Source organism: Cetorhinus maximus, chromosome 19 (genome assembly GCF_964194155.1).
Source record: "Cetorhinus maximus chromosome 19, sCetMax3.hap1.1, whole genome shotgun sequence".
Taxonomy (NCBI): domain Eukaryota; kingdom Metazoa; phylum Chordata; class Chondrichthyes; order Lamniformes; family Cetorhinidae; genus Cetorhinus; species Cetorhinus maximus.
The window spans coordinates 56,005,971-56,022,519 of record NC_135897.1 but is presented as its reverse complement, the minus strand read 5'-3'; the positions used below and the strand labels follow the sequence as shown (position 1 = coordinate 56,022,519).

The following is a 16,549-nucleotide window of genomic DNA, read 5'->3' as shown; positions in this document are numbered from 1 at the left end:
CAGCGCCAACCAGTCTGGGTTGGTTGGCTGACAGGCAACAGCAAATGTATTGGTGGAATGACAGTGCTAAGAAGACAAACGCTGTCATGCTTAGAGAGTAGAGCAGGTCTGTGTTCTACGGAGCCAATACCCCCCCCCACTACCCAAGGCGGCAGCTCAGTAATTCTTGCAATGTGTTGAAGAACAGATTGCTAGATTGCTGTCAGACTCTGAATCCTCTTAAAGCACTGATTTTTTAAAAATTCATTCATGGGATGTGGTCTTTGCTGGCTGGGCTAACATTTATTGCCATCCCTAGTTGCCCTCGAAAAAGTGGTGGCGAGCTGCTTTCTTGAACTGCTGCAGTCCATGTGGTGTAGGTACACCCACAGTGCTGTTCGGAAGGGAGTTCCAGGATCTTAACCCTGTGACAGTAAAGGAATGGTGATATATTCCTTAAGTCAGGATGGTGAGTGACTTGGAGGGGAACTTTGAGGTTGTGGTGTTCCCATCTATCTGCTGCCCTTGTCCTTCTAGATGGTAGTGGTTGTGGGATTGGAAGGTACTGTTTAAAAAGCCTTGGAGAATTCCTGCAGTGCATCTTGTAGATGGTACGCATTGCTGCTACTGTGCATTGGTGGTGAAGGGGGTGAATGTTCGTGGATGTGGTGCCAATCAAGCGGGCTGCTTTGAGGGGGATTCAGTGATGATAATGCCATTGAATGTCAAGGGCCGATAGTTAGATTCTCTCTTGTTGGAGATGGTCATCACCTAGCACTTGTGTGGCGCGAATGTTCTTGCCATTTATCAGCCCAAGCCTGGGTATTGTCCACGTCTTGCTGCATTTGGACATGGACTGCTTCAGCGTCTGAGGAGTCTACGTGATGTGCAATCATTAGCGAACATCCCCGCTTCTGACCTTATGATGAAAGGAAGGTCATTGATGAAGATGATTGGGCCGAGGACACTACCCTGAGGAACTTCTGCAGTGACGTCCTGGAGCTGAGATGACTGACCTCCAACAATCACAACCATCTTCCTTTGTACTAGGTAAGACTTCAACTAGTGGAGAGTTTTCTCCTGGATTCCCATTGACTCCAGTTTTGCTAGGGATCCTTGATGCCACACTTGGTCAAATGCAGTCTTGATGTTAAGGGCAGTCACTCTCACCTCAACTCGCAAGTTCACCTCTTTTGTCGATGTTTGAACCAAGGCTGTAATGAGGTCAGGAGCTGAGTGGCCCTGGCAGAACCCAAACTGAGTGTCAGTGAGCAGATTATTGCTAAGTATGTGCCGCTTAATAACACTATTGATGACCCTTTCCATTACTTTACTGATGATCGAGAGTAGACTGATGGGGCGGTAATTGGCCGATTTGATTGGACAAATGCAATTGGATTTGTCCTACATTTTGTGTACAGGACATACCTGGGCAATTCTCCACATAGCTGGATAGATGCTAGTGTTGTAGTTGTACTGGGACAGTTTGGCTAGGGGTGCGGCAAGTTCTGGAGCACAAGTCTTCAGTACTACTGCTGGAATATAGCCTTTGCAGTATCCAGTGCCTTCAGCTGTTTCTTGATATCATGTGGAGTGAATCAAATTGGCTGAAGACTGGCATTTCTGATGCCGGGGGCCTTCAGAGGAGGCTGAGATGGATAATCAACTCGGCACTTCTGGCTGAAGATTGCAGCAAATCGGGGGAGGAAGGTGTAAGGGAGGAGGTTTGGAGCAGGGAATAAATTTCGGAGGGGGAATGGAGTTCGGAGAGAGGAAAGGAGCTTGGAGTGGGGAAAGTGCCCAGGGCAGGGTGGGTGGGGTGGGGGGAAGAATGGAGGCTAGAGGCTAGCTGGGGGAGGAAGATGTCCAGAGGGAGGAGGGAGTTCGGAAGGGGAGAAGGTCTCTGGGGCGAGGATGGAATAAGGTGTGGGGGGTGTTCGGGTGAACGTGCAAGGGAGGGGTCTGTGGAGTCAATGACTGCCTCCTGGGGAGCGAACTGAGGGTGGACGTGGTAGGAGGGAATGTGAGTATGAGAGGAGGTAGAGGGAGCCGGGAGGGCGAGGGTGTGGCGATAGCGGTAGAAGGGACGGCAAGGGTGGTTGGTCGTGACTTGAGGTAGACACAGACCCTGGGAGGGAAGGAGGAGGTCAGCGAGGTCAATATAGATGTGGGTGGGATTCCCAGGATGGTAGGGAATGTGCATGTTCACCTGGACATCCCAGCAGGCAGCATTGAAAATGCTCAGGACAGTGAGATGGGTTTGATGGATGAAGGCTTCACGTGTGTGGGAGAGTGCTTGTACGAGGCTCCGAAACATCCTACCACACACACACACAGTTCTCCCTCCAGAATCACTCATGGTCCAGTTCTGTGCAGCTCAACTGCTAGTAAGGGGGGAATGCAATGGCAGGACTGGCAAAACCTGTCAACGAAGCTGAAAGACTACATCACGCGTTATTTAGTGAAAGTGAATAATTTTCAGATTATAAAGTGACAAAATGTGTTTACCTGTGCAACCACTTATGATCAGAAATTCTTAACTTTTCTAGGCCTACCACTTCTTCTAGGTGCTGACTTGACATCCACAGCAGGGATGGAGACAGCCTGTGCCATGGTTGGCCTGTTGCCTCTGATGAATTCAGCGTGGGTCCTCTGGAGAGCTAAGGCCTTGCGGGCCCCGGCGTGCTCTGGCTGTCCTCCTGTGGGCCAGCTGCTCCCTCTGAGGTGATAGAGGGCGGAGTTGAGGGGGTCACAGGCAAAGGGAACTGAGAAGGAGCAGACAGCCTCTGAGATTCCTGAGTGGATGACACAGGGGTGACCACCTGCCGCTCCTCCTCCTTCGGGTACTTGTTTTCTCCGGTTTAACTCCTTGAGGGGAAGGATCACCTGGAGGGATGTCAAGGTACTCCGTTTTCCTCTCACAGGAACTCCCCACCCCCACCCCCACCCCACCCCCACATCCACCCCACCCCCCACCCCACCCCGCCGGAGACTGCGATGGAGTGCAGGTCAGCGCACATCTCTGCATTCTGCAGGACCAGGGTTTCCATGGCGTCCATCATCCTTCCCATGGAGAGCTCCATGCGCACTACTTCATTAGAGTGCAGGCATTCGCACTCCTCTGACTCGCGTGCTACTCTGTTGAGGGCTTCCAACAGCTCTGCGTGATACTCCCCCCGCCTTCTGCTGACTCTCCACGATGAGTTGGAAGGCCGAATCCAGAGACTTATCATCTGACTTGGACCTCACAAATGCCTCTTCCCCAGCAGTCCTCTGAGTACCAGGGAGCTTGGCTGAACCTGCCTCTTCCTGCTGCACACACGTGTCTGTTCGGTGACCACCAGATTGTGAACCTGAGCCTGCTCTTGATCTAGCTTCCACCGAGGTGTGTGTCTCTGCGCACATCTCAGTGGAGGGTGTGGGTAAGTGCTGTGATGGGTCTTCCAGGCCGCTTATTTCCATCTCTTCAATGGAGAAGGTGTCCTCTTAGCTGCAGATGAGGAGCCAGATGGAGCTGAGGGACTGGCTGGCTGAGGGCATCAGTCACTTGCTGGAGATCCCTGTGAACCAAAGTAGAGATAATTAGTGCATGGCAGCAGAGTTAATAGCAGGAGAGAGAGCACTCAGGTGCATTGAGAGACAGATGATGTGGTGCAGGATCCTCACATGGGTGTTCACCACCGACCTCACTGTCGCCGCAGGCACAGTCCACATCCCCACCAGTCAGCACGATGGCATGCTCCTCAAAGTGGGCGAGGGGCCTAATGTGAGTGACTCCACACCCCCTTCCCCCTGCCGTCTGGGACCTCTTCCTGCTGTTGTGAGCCAGCTTCTCCTGCATGAAAACAGATGGACAGACTGTGAGCACGATGCATGGCACTGCGTGGAATGTTTGTGTGGTGAGTGGAGTCATGGATGGGATAGGGATGCGAGCTTCAGAGGATATGAGCCTGATGGAGATGTGAGGGTGTGTGTGTGAGTTAGTGGTGGTGTCTCTTGAGATGTGAGAGTCCTGTGGATCTGTGATGGGTTTGTGAGTGCGTGAGTTGAGAGTGAGTGCCTCACCCTGGTGGAATGAATGAGAGCATTCATCCTCTTGCAGCACCGAATGGCTGACCTCCCCCTGTGCTACGGTGGTGCTGACCGCTGCCTCCCAGACCGGATTGCTGACTCTGGTGGACCTCCTGAGGACAGACTGGAGATAGGGGACATTACGGCGGCCTTCCATAGTGTTGAGCAGGTGCCCCAGAGAGGCATCACTAAATTTGGGGGCATTGTTTGCTTTCAGGGCTATCTGTCGCCTGGAGCAGTCCTGGTCTGTAGACATGAAGTAGGCGTGTGCTCTAGTGCGCTTTAAGTATGGCGCCAGGTGCGACGAAGCGCTGAGGTCACAGCGTGATGGGCAAATCAGAGCCTGCCCACTAACAATTTGGAGTGTTACCCTTGAACGCATTACTAATGAGGTGGGACACTTCGGGAATTGGATGATGCAGCACGAAAACCCACCATTGCGGCCGGCGAAATTACTTTTTCCCTGCCCACTACCAGTTTCCCGCTGTCTGTGATTTCAGTGATATTCTGTGAAAGCCTGTAACCCGATCTTTACAATGGCTTCCTCTGCATCCTTCTCCATGCGCCTTATATCTAGGTAGGTTGCTAATTAGCTATCCTTGAGTGCCCAACTCTCTTTCTTATTGGAACCAAACGGACAGTTTTTTTTTAATCCATTCATGTAGCCAGTCCCATGTAGGTCTCCAGAGTATTACCCTAGGTCTCTGGAATACTAGCCCAGTGATAATTCCACTTACACCACCACACAATTGTTTACAACTGAACATTCTTAATACTTCACTGGCACTTTGGAGACTCGCATTGTTAATGGTTGCTGCCATTGTCTTCAAGCATAAATCCAAGCATAAATTCCCAGTAAAACAATCTAAGCCTTCCTTTGATCTCTAACAATCAAACTATCCAGATTTACTGTCAGGAAGACTTAAGAACAGGTCACATGGCCCCCTTCATTTTATCTTTAATTTGGAGGCATGGTCCTAAAACGCAATAACCTTCTTAATTTCATAATTGTAACACCTGGTTGCAGATCACTGCCTGGTGATTCAACACATGGAGATTCCACTCTAAGCTATTCTCCTTGCGCAGTGCCAAGATCTGAATTGTTGGCTGCATGTGTGACAGCAAGTTTGTGTTTCTTCTCTACCACTGCCTTTTTACGCTTACACCTCTCACTTTTTTTTTTACCAGGTTCCAGTTCTTTGGTTTCTGAAAGAAGAAAAGCTTAAGAATAGGGTTGGAGTGATGGAAGTGTGGGAAGGAAAGTGTACACGCTTACACCATCTGTAGCTTGTAAATCAGAAAAGATTTTGGGATAAAGGGGAAGTGGGATATGTGATTGAGGATTAGTAAAGATTACAGTCATCTTCAATGTTTTCATCCCAGCCACAAGCCACTGCCTCAGTCTTTGCACTCCAATGATGACAACATTATGTCAGGGCGTGGGCATCCAACCGTGCCTGCCCCCTATCAGTTATGAGTTGCTGCCTCTGATTAAGATCCTCCTTGTCCTACATGGGAAATGTATCAGTGACTGTGGTGCAATGTGTTTAGGTGATGTGTGTGTCTTGACAGTGTGTGGAAGCTGTGAGATAGGGGCATGTAAGGGTGAGGTGAAGAAATGAATGTTAGGTATGAGTCAAAATAGAAAGAGATTCTTGGTAGGTCAGTCATGGGCATGTGTTGAGAAATGGCATTTGAAAATAAATTCACTGACCTTGACCATTCTTGTGATGACATTGAACTTCTTGTGGCACTGCATCCAAGTTTGTGAGGCCAGGCTAATAGCATTGATCACCATGGCTATCAGGTCTCATGATCATCGCAAAGTTTGTCTGAAAGGCATCCTGCCTCCATCTGGAGAGATGATGGGTCTTCTCCTTGCCACATCAAGCACCAAAATATCCAGTGCAGCATCAGAAAATCTTGGAGCCTGCTCTCAGCCATCTTATGTCATTCTGATGTCTTTTCCTGTTCAGAATCAGTTGGAGAATGACTTTCAGCACTTACTCCAATCAGAGTGCACAGTGTAATTATTTAAATTAGCAACACAAAGTTTGCCCATTGTGATCCTTGTGCCGATTATTGGGGGTTATACAGTAGTAGTGCAAAGTGTCTGGAAATTTTTTAAAAATTAATTTATAGGATATGGGCATCGCTGGCTAGGACCACCCTCAGTGCTTCTTCCAAGTGGTTTTCAACATGGAGGAGTACTGACACATCAGTTGGGGAGGTGGGGTAGGGGGCACGATACGTGGTAATCAGCAGGAGGCTTCCTTGCCCGTGTTTGACCTGGGGATGTTGTGATGAGTTCCTGAATTTGCCAGAACATGTTGCTGCATCCTCACAGGAAAGGCAGGGGACATGAGGACACCAAGGCTACAGTGGCAGTGTCTCTTGGTCAGTAGGATAACAGCGAGATGAAGTTGTGGCTGGTGAGAGGGCCAAATCTAGGCGATCCCCTCTGCCAGCTTGGAGCTGGATCCCTCCATGCTCCTTAACAGCAGCAGTAGGCTGCCTGGCAGGCCAGCTAATCTTCTCGATTTGCATGTCCATCCATGCTTTCCTGTACGCTGCCCCATTGAGGTCCTCATCCGAGTTCTCTGCAATCTGGCTCTCAGGAGAGCTGGAAACCCCTGGCCTGGCTACAGTCCACTCATGTTGGTGACTCACCACATGCTGACCCCAACTCTATACTAGCCTCCAAGGTAAGTGCTGTGCCAGTATCTGAACTGGTAGCTGTGAGTGCCAGATCAAGTGACAGAGCCTATTCATCTGTACCCTGTTGATGCTCCCTCTCCCTTCCTCCTTGAGCTGCTGTGGCTGGGCAGGCAGCAGTGCCTGCGAATCTGAAAGCAGAAAATTGGAAGCGGAAGGTTGGTGGTGAGGGAAGTGGGATAAGGTGAGAGCAAGAGGCCTATGGTCATACCATCTGCAGCTTGCTTACCATGCCAGAAAGCAGGATGAGGGTTAGCTCGGAATGTAACTGAGCATTAGGCGGGAATGTGCTGTCATCCTCAAAGTTGTTAACAATGTTGTGACACAGCATCTGTTGTTGCTGGCCCCATGATGCTGAGAGACATCTCCTCTCTAGGGCTCAGGAGATCCAGGCATCTTTATCCCCCACAGGTTCTGCACTGCTCTCTTCTATTGTGTGTCACCTTGTTCTGCAAGAAAGAGGGCAGCATGTCAGTGATTGGATAGCTCTGTGTTTGAGTGATGTGCATGCCATAGCTGAATAATTTGAAGTATATGAAGACAATGAGAGGTGGGTGTGAGGCTGGCAGCATTGGTAAGTGTGTGAGGGTGAGGTGCAGCATCTTCTAGGGATGAGTGCTGTGTTCCAGGGAGTGTCACTGGGTGCATACGAACATATGACCAAGGAGCAGGAGTAGGCCATTCAGCACCTCGAGCCTGCTCTGCTATTTAATAAGATCATGGCTGATCTGATAGTAACCAGAAATCTGCATCCCACCTACCCCCGATAACCTATCACCCCCTTGCTTACCAAGATTCCATCCACCCCTGTCTTAAAAATATTCAAAGACTCTGCTCCCACCACCTTTTCAGGGAGAGAGTTCCAAAGACTCACGACCCTTTGAGTGTAAAAATTGTGCCTTATCTCTGATTTAAATGAGCTGCCCCTTATTTTTAAAAAGTGACCCCTAGTTCTAGGTTCTTCCACAAGAGGAAACATCCTCTCCACATCCACCCTGTCAAGACCCTCAGGACCTTAAATGAAAGATGGGCATGTGGTACACTGAGCAGCATGAGAAATTGGTGTTGTGGTGGGTCACAGATGTCACTTGAAAATGCATTTCACTAGCATCAACATCCCATGTTAGGCAATTAGCTTTTTTTGTGTTATTGCTACTAGGTTCTCTGCTCCAGGTGACCTCCCTGGTCACTTGCTCCATTCCCATCTGAGGATGGTCCTCGAGGGCTTCCTGGTTGCGACCCTCCAACTGTAGGTGGAACTATGCCATCTCTCCTCCTGTCTATACCTGCCACTGATGCATCCATTGTTAGTGAACCTGTGAGTCCTTTCTCTTCCCAGTTCGATTTTCCAGCTTCTAAATTGCAACAATATTATTCAGTGCAGCTTCCCTTTAAGACGGCCTTTAAAAGAAGCAGGCTGGTATACCATGTGCTATTAGCATAATGCTATTCAAATTCCTGCAGAGCACAGGAGCAGCCAGCAATAAGCAGCCCCTCAGTTCCATGCTACAACCATGGTAATGAACTGGGAGCACTAACTTTATGTACTGCTCATCGCCAACGAGATCAGTGTGGGCAGGTCACAAATCGTGGGCCTGCACTTGAAAATTGGGGTAAGCCAATTTTGTTTGCTTCTTTATATAGAAGGATTGATTTATAGTTTTAAACAGTTGAGGGAATGAAACCACCCTGTCATCAAATACTCTTTGTCTGGATCAGATAGAGTTACAAGGGGTATCACAAAATGGACAATGTGAATTCGAAACCGGTTTTACATGGGGTCAATGCAAATGAAGATGAGGCAGGTTGTAAAGCATGTTACTGCTTCACTGTTGCCCATTTTACACAGACTTGATAAAGTGTATAGGAAACAGAAAGGTGCCAGAATTCAGATAGGCAAAAAGGGCCAGATTTTTGTTACCAAAGCGGGTGGCTTGAGTCAGAGCATTTCCCAACTCAGCAGACCTGCTTTGATATGAAGGGTCCTGTCACATGCAGTTTTCACTCCAGAGAGGTGAGGTATGATCGAGCCAGGCCTCCACCTTCAGAAGTAGTTTGGAGATGGCCAGGTGAGTGCCAAGGCGGCTGGTTAGAAGGGTCGCTTCAGTTCTTTAAGATTTTGGCCAGATTTTGTAAAAGTTTGTTTGGCCCTCTAGCCCTCACCCCCACACGTCCCTCATCCTTCCTCCATAGCTGCTTAGCCAGTGTCCACTACGGCAGATCTCAGGAGCCATGTAGAGACAGAAAATAACCCCCAACAATCTAACAGAGCTCTCATTCATACACACTTCATACTGAAAGAAAAACTCTCATTCATGAAACCCATTTGAAGATTTTAAGTCCCCGCAAGTATTATCTGTTATATTTATGTATCTGTTATAAAAAACAAACTTCTATTCCGTAACCACATCAAAGACAGCTAATCCTTTAAAACCCTCATAGAACTGTCAAGCAAAATGCAAGCTTAGTCCTCTGCTGAGATAAGTGGTTTTGGACATTTTGAAACTCAGACAAGCATTCATAATGGGGTCAGCTGTAATAATAGCCCATGAGAAATGTAAACAATGAAGTCTATTGAAACCGTAGGTACGGATGGTGATGGCATCAACTAGCCCAACCACCTTTAGACCTAATGAGGCCCTTAACTGGCCAGCTAAGGGCCTAATTCTGCCTCTGCCACCATAAGATGATGAGTGGTGAAAGACAGAAAAGTTGCCAGCCTGCCTTTTCACCATCTGAGGGGAAAAGGCAGGAAGGAAGAGGGGTATCTTTGTGGTAGTGGGGTGGGTGGGTGGTGCCCTGTGCACATCAGGGACACCACCAAAAGTTGGTACCCCCACTTTATGCATCACTCCCTGGCCTCCAAACCCAATACCCGATCCCCTGCTCCCCTCCCTAGTGTCCCTAATCGTTCCTGATCTAAAATGCCTGGACTTACCGGAGCCTGGTCTCGATCTTCCCTTCCTCTTGGAGAGTGAGCGTAGTCCCAACAGCGCCCACTGCTGAGTTCTGATGCTGCTCAGTATACTCTGCTGCTGGCCAATCAGATTGGCTGGAAGTTCTCGAGGGCACGGCTTCCTATGCCTGATGGGCAGAAGTCCCACTCTTATCTTGTTAAGGCTGCTCCCAGCATCTTATCGCTGTGGCCAGGGCAGCCTTTTTTTAACGTTGGTCAGCTTGCGACCGACGTTTCTACCGGGGTGGTGAGCAATACACTCACCCCCACCTGTAATGTTCAGCCTACATCTTCTCCATAAACTTGTTACTCCTACACTGCGGGTTAAGGCCCTAGGAACAGTGAAAATGTGGTCTGCTTAAATTTAGCACTATTTGCAAATGGGCCTGTTGAGTTCAGATTACCCACCTGCATGATTCGTGACCTGCCGCCCACCCCCACCCTGTCTCTTTCACCTGCTGGCAAAAAACGGAATCTGCCAGAAATGAGAATGGGCCTTCTGTATCCGAGTCCTGCCCTCCATTCCCGAGATAGCCCGCCTCTACGCAAATCCGGTCTGCAGTCTCAGTTCTCACAACTGGTGCAGTTTCAAAATGGTAGTTTGGGAAAGTTTCCAGGAGTGCTACTCCCCTCAAATCTTTAATTTGCACAGAATTATGAACACTCCTACTACTAACAATGCAAAACAAAAGTTTCCTCAAAAACCTTGCTTTAAGCACAACTCAGCTTACAAAGGCATCCATTAGTTATTAATCTAGTCAGGATGTTTGTTGCTCAGAAAACAATTTTGTAATTTATTGAAATTGTAATCCATCAAAATTCAATTAAATCTATCCTGAAAATAACGTGAACAAGTGATTATGAACAATTGAATGTTCACACAGGGTGAGTATTTTCACTCATTTAATAGGCCACGAATCCTCACAGAGGAAACAGAAAATGGATGTGTTAGGAGTGGAATATTAAAGCTTCAGACCTGTTATAAGGTTTGTGGTTTTCTGTGTATTTTGTTTTCTATTATAATGGTTAAAATTTTAGCTGATTTCTCAGGAAGGTGATTGCATATCACTTTGTCATATGGATTTAATCACTGTTTACGGTGATAGAGAAACACAGGAAATCAGTGTCAGCTTCATTTAGCCTGATAGAAGCCTGCAGGCTGGTTGAGCACATGTTGAGTCAGTACCCCATAAAGGAGTACAGAATTCCAACCCCCAGAGGACATTGAAATCAAAACCAACAAAAACAACAGTACTAAAGTAGACCATGCTAATCAACTATCAAGATTATTAACTTGTGAATTATACCCTCACACTCTGGAGTTTTGAAAACTTTCAATGCTTCAATGTTTAAACATTTTCAATGAACCTAAACGATTCTATTCAGAGACAGCCCATTGACTTTGCGGGAGCAACAAGCAATTCACGTACCTGAGTTATGGGACCTCCATGAGTCAAATGCAGACAGACAGTGAATCATTTAATCTGTGTGTCCACAACATTGCCTGTTAACACAATATTTGGTTTATGTCTACAGGGTTGAACCAAACCTTTCACCTTTGCTCTGAGATTAAAGAATTTCCAGTTGTGGTCCCAGGGAACATCCATAGTCATTCTAAACTACCCTGTAACATTGCTTCCCAGTCATTTAGCTCATTGCTGTTTGTCAGCCCTTACAATGGGAAAAATTGTTCCTTGTGTCACTTACATAACAGCAGTGACTGCACTTCAAAAGTATTACACTGTTGAAAAGACTTTTGAGACATCCTGAGGATATGAGAATCATTAAATAAATGTTTCTCTTTTGTTCAAAATAAACTTAGGAAATTAACAGTTAACGCTGTAATGAGCCCAATATTTCCTGGGGGCGGGAGAACAGCATGGTGTGAGATCAAATAATATTGTGGACAGGACAAGTGTTGCTTGATCATGGGGAGGATAGCAGGTTAACTTGGGGGCCGGAGTTGTGGAGGGAAGAACTCTTGATCTTCTGGCTCATAAGCAGTATCAGAAATGTGCTTAACTGTTGATCTGATCATTCTTACCTCCCTCCAGCTGCTGTGTTTCCTGATTAAATCTAAAATCCTGCTAAAATTTCAGGCACACAGCCTCATTAAATGGTGGACCTGCCTCTGGAGAGGGTGTCATCCACCCTCCAAAGCAGCTCTGTTAAAACTAGAATATGTTAGGGGGAGGTTGGGATCAGGATTGAAATTTTGAGTTAAAATTTCAACCACCTTCTCACATGTGCTTGGAGTTAAATTCCCCCAATAATTCCATGTTTTTGTAATTTTTAAATTTAACCATTATATCTAATCTACATCCACAATTTAACTAACATGACAATGGATGTGGTTATATTACACTTATGAGTCTGAAACCAATATATGATTATTCTCTCAAATTGTTTAATACACCAGAGTTTTGCTTCTTGTCCACCCTGGTGAATTTATTGAACTCTGAAAACCATCGCTTGCTTTCTGAACATGCAAATATAATTGATGTTGCTGGGATAAACACTTGCTTTTATAACTATTCATGTGCACCTCAATTTTAATGCACTGAGTGTATAAAAGTAATACTTTCCAAAAAAAACTTCAATCTTTGTGACACATACCTTTCGTGTGAAGTAATTTACTTACAGCCTTCCTGACATTAAACGCCTAGCTGAGAGCAGGAAGATGGGGAGGAAATCAAGTGGCATTTTATTGCTGAACAGTCACTTACCTATTCCTTCCAGCCATTCTCACCTTCCTTCAGCTCCTCGAGGAGTTAAATATGAAACAAAAGTTAAGTTTGGAACATGCTGCTTCATTAATATATTTACATGACATGGACCCGCTTCTAGAGAACAGGTTGCTCAGCTGCCCCACGGAACTAAAAGTGGGAAAGTTGGAGGTAAATTGGGATTAAGTTTCAGATTTTGTTTGTTCTTAAGCCACCAACTCCCTCCTGCCACCCATCTGCCCACTTCTACTCTTCTTGTGGGTTAAAGTTCACTCCATGTCACAAGAACATAAAAAACAGGAGCAGGAGCCGATCATTCAGCCCCTCGGACCTGCTCTGCCATTCAATAAGCTGATCTGACTGTGGCCTTAACTCCACTTTCCTGCCTGTCCCCCACCCACCCCCCATCAACTTTGACTCTATTATAGAGCAAAAACCTGCCTAAGACCATAAGACATAGGAGCAGAAATTAGGCCATTTGGCCCATCGAGTCTGCTCCGCCATTCAATCATGGCTGTTAAGTTTCTACCTTGAATGTATTTAATTACATGGCAGTCTTTTGGCGCAGTAGGTAGCGTCCCTAACCCTGAGACAAAAACGCCGGGTTCAAGTCCCACCCCAGGACAAGAGAGTTGATTGTCAACCTGCAAACCCTTCTGATACAGCTATAGAATGCTGTTAAGAGTGGGAAAGTTTCCTGGTCAGCCAGAACCATGGGGTAGGTGCAGCGCAACAACCTCCCCAGGTTACAAGACACCACATGCAAGCGTTTACCATAGGATTCTCACTTCGAGGGATTTCTAGAAAGAGATGTTCAATGACCCAGCCTCCACTGCTCTCTAGGGTAGTGAATTCCAAAGATTAACAACCCTCTGAGAAAAGAAATTCCTCCTCATCTCCATCTTAAATGGGAGATCCCTTATTTTGAAACTATGCCCCCTAGTTTTAGTCTCTCTCACAAGGGGAAACATCCTCTCAGCATCTACACAATCAAGTCCCTTCAGGATCTTTTATGTTTCAATAAAATCACCTCTCATTCTTCTAAACTCCAATGAGTATAGGCCCAACATGCTCAACATTTCCCCACAAGACAACCCCTTCATCCCAGGAATCAACCTAGTGAATCTTCTCGGAAATGCCCCCAATGCAAGTATATCCGTCCTTAGATAAGTAGTATCTAAAATTGTATACAATACTTTAGGTATGGTCCCACCAATGCCCTGTACAATTGTGACAAGACTTCACTATAGCTCTGCATCTGAACTAACTCATAGTTCCTTAATGTCTGAATTCCTATCTGGCTTTAATGTGTGCAGGACTTGGATTGCTACACTGAATCCCCATTAAATTTTTTTCCATCAGTGGAAAATTAAAACCTCTCTGCACCAACAGATGATCAGTAATATAAAGGGGTGCCTGCTGGATTCTGTGAGTTCTATAAATAACCATTTTCCAGTGGAATTATGCAAGGTTCCTGGTAATTGCTTAAGACCTTTCTAATCAGGATGGAGACTACTTTGTCAAGGTGGAACTAACAAAAATATTCTAAATTCAGACTTTATTAAGATTTCCTTCACCAAAGCTCCAGAAGGATATATTATTTATACAGACAGAGAAATATATACAGACAGACAGTGACTCCATAGCCATGAAATTGCTCCCTGCTGGCAATGAACAATCCTGCAATCTGAACAGGGGAAGTACGGGATTGTACCAGTTCTCCAACTTGGTTTTGTTATTTCAATGTTTCACTGGCCAGGAACATTTTGCACAATAAATTTCCATGTGGACAGCGCTGATTGAGGCAGGACACCATGAACATTTCTCTCAGTTTCAGCTCTATTTTCCACATTGCTATATATACTTGAATGAAGAAGCCATACTTTCTTTGTCAGGATTTGATCCTCGGTGCAGTGGGAGCAGTAAAGTTTACAAAGGCTGGTATCCCTATGACAAAAGATCCCAGAACAATCGATTGAAATTGGGAAAGCAGCAAGTTTAAAATTGGTGCTTAAAAACATAATTTTTCTGGTAACATAGCTAACCCACTTATATTTCAGCAAGATACCATGTCCAGCAATATCCATTTTCCACCCACTAGTCTGGTACTCAGTTATGCCAAAAATGGTGCAGGTGCCCACCCAAAAGGTTGATGCCCTTCATACTGGGCTTTGGGACTGGGCCAGGAGAGGGTTTACAGGGGAAGCAGATTTTCTGCCAAGCCCCAGATCCACTCTCCATGCTCTCCAGAAGAATCCTGGATTCATAGGCCAGGATTTTACTGCCCTGCCATGGAGTGTCTCCCCCGGCAGGTGGGGCGAACCATTTAAATTTCCATTCAGTTCGGCGGAACTGTAATATCCCGCCAGGCAGAAGGGACATTAAAAACCTGGCCATATATTTAATTACATCTTCAAGATCTCACTGATATAGAAAATATTTTATTCACAACTTTCTGATTGACTCCTTATGGATTTGAAATATTTTGGCATTAGTGGTCAGATTTGACAAGTTCTGAAATTTTGCGTTCATAGCAGTTAAAAGTCCAAATGTAACATTTGGATTTGTGAAATCCTCTGTTCAGATTTAATCAATCTTAAGTTTGTATTAGTCTCCTCATTAATGTACACAGACTTTAGGATGATGCTACTGGGCATTTTCCATTCAATTTTGACAAAATAAACACAGCATAGAGCATAATGTTTCAACAGATTAACTTCTGGAAATATAATTTATAGTTTTAAGAAAGCACTTTATAGAAATTCTCTCTATGTTATACTGTATTTCAAATGAACCCTCGGGTTTTAACCAGCCTCAGCATTTCTGACACAGAGCGGAGTTAATCTTACCATTTACATTGTAAACGTCCAGTGGGACACCTTATCTGCCATTCTGTGGTTTCCCTTTTATATGTGCACACGTTACAATATTGACTGGGCAATTTATTACACAGCATTTAAATGTTTTTATACTGGAACAATAAATGTTCATTCCAGATGTTGCTCTATTACCATTCTCAAGGTAGCAACTAGCTTCCATCCAGGAAGCTACAGATTCAGAATATGAAACCCTTGAAGAAATAAAAAGTGTAGCACTTTCCAGACCTGTAGAGATCTGCAAACATGAATGATACTAACAATAAAAGGCATTATATCTCCACATCAAAGAAGGTTGGAAAATGTGTAGGCACTTAAGTATCTCCTATTCCATGGAATAGGCAGCCTTCTACCTTCAAATACACCTCCTTTAACCTGATCTTATTAGTATATTGAATTGACCAAAAATGTATAACGCCTTTGAAATGGTTCCAGCATGGAAATTACCTTAGACATGGATCAAGAATGATTTAGAGCTCAGAAGTAACAACATTTACAATCTCAGTTAAATGATGGATTAGGACAGATTTAACTTTTGATTATTAATGTAAACAGGCTATTGTTGCGCTAGTTTCTTTGGTCAGCAATCCCCACCTTTAATAACTCTTCTGTTCTTTAACTTTTATATTCTCTAATAATGTAATGACCAGACTTACTAAGTACTGTGCCCTTGTAGAAATAGGACTAAACCTTGGGACTGAAATTCATGGTGCACAATTTTGTCCTTGGCAGGCGGGATCGGCGGGGGCAGGCAGGAACGGTCAAGAAGCTGACCGCTGCCTGCGATATGGTCCGGAAGGCGATTTCACGCTTGCGAACCAATCACGCCCAACGTGAAAGGCAACTGGGGAAGCGCCAAGAAGGGGCGGGCAGGGACGGGGGCAAAATGTCCGCTGGGTTCAATGGCGACCCGGCGGCCGATTCAAAAGTGGTCCAGGCAGCCCCTGGAAGGCTGCCAAGGAAGGACGTCTCCTGTACTCCCACTACGGGTTCAAGCGCGATTGGACACGACAGTCGGGAGGGCAGGTCGGCGGGGCACTCGGCCCTGCATTTCTCCAACGAGTGCCTCACTGCCCTCCTGGAGGAGGTGGCTGCCAGAAGGAACTTGTCCCCAGAGACAGGAGGAGGAGGCCACCACGCCTCACCAAGAAGGCCTGGGAGGAGGTGGCAGCCCGGGTGAGCAGCCGCGACGTGGTGAGGCGCACATGGGGGCAGTGCCAGAAGCA

General features: G+C 46.1%; 1 long non-coding RNA gene across 1 annotated transcript in view; it reads right to left on the bottom strand.

The window, feature by feature from the left end:
* The window catches only part of LOC144693815 (uncharacterized), a 61,607-nt gene extending 50,416 nt beyond the window's left edge, over nt 1-11,191 (bottom strand). Inside the window, exon 1 of the long non-coding RNA XR_013579603.1 lies at nt 11,152-11,191. This is a non-coding gene — a long non-coding RNA (uncharacterized LOC144693815). The remainder of the gene's footprint in view (nt 1-11,151) is intronic.
* Nucleotides 11,192-16,549: the final 5,358 nt, after the last annotated feature.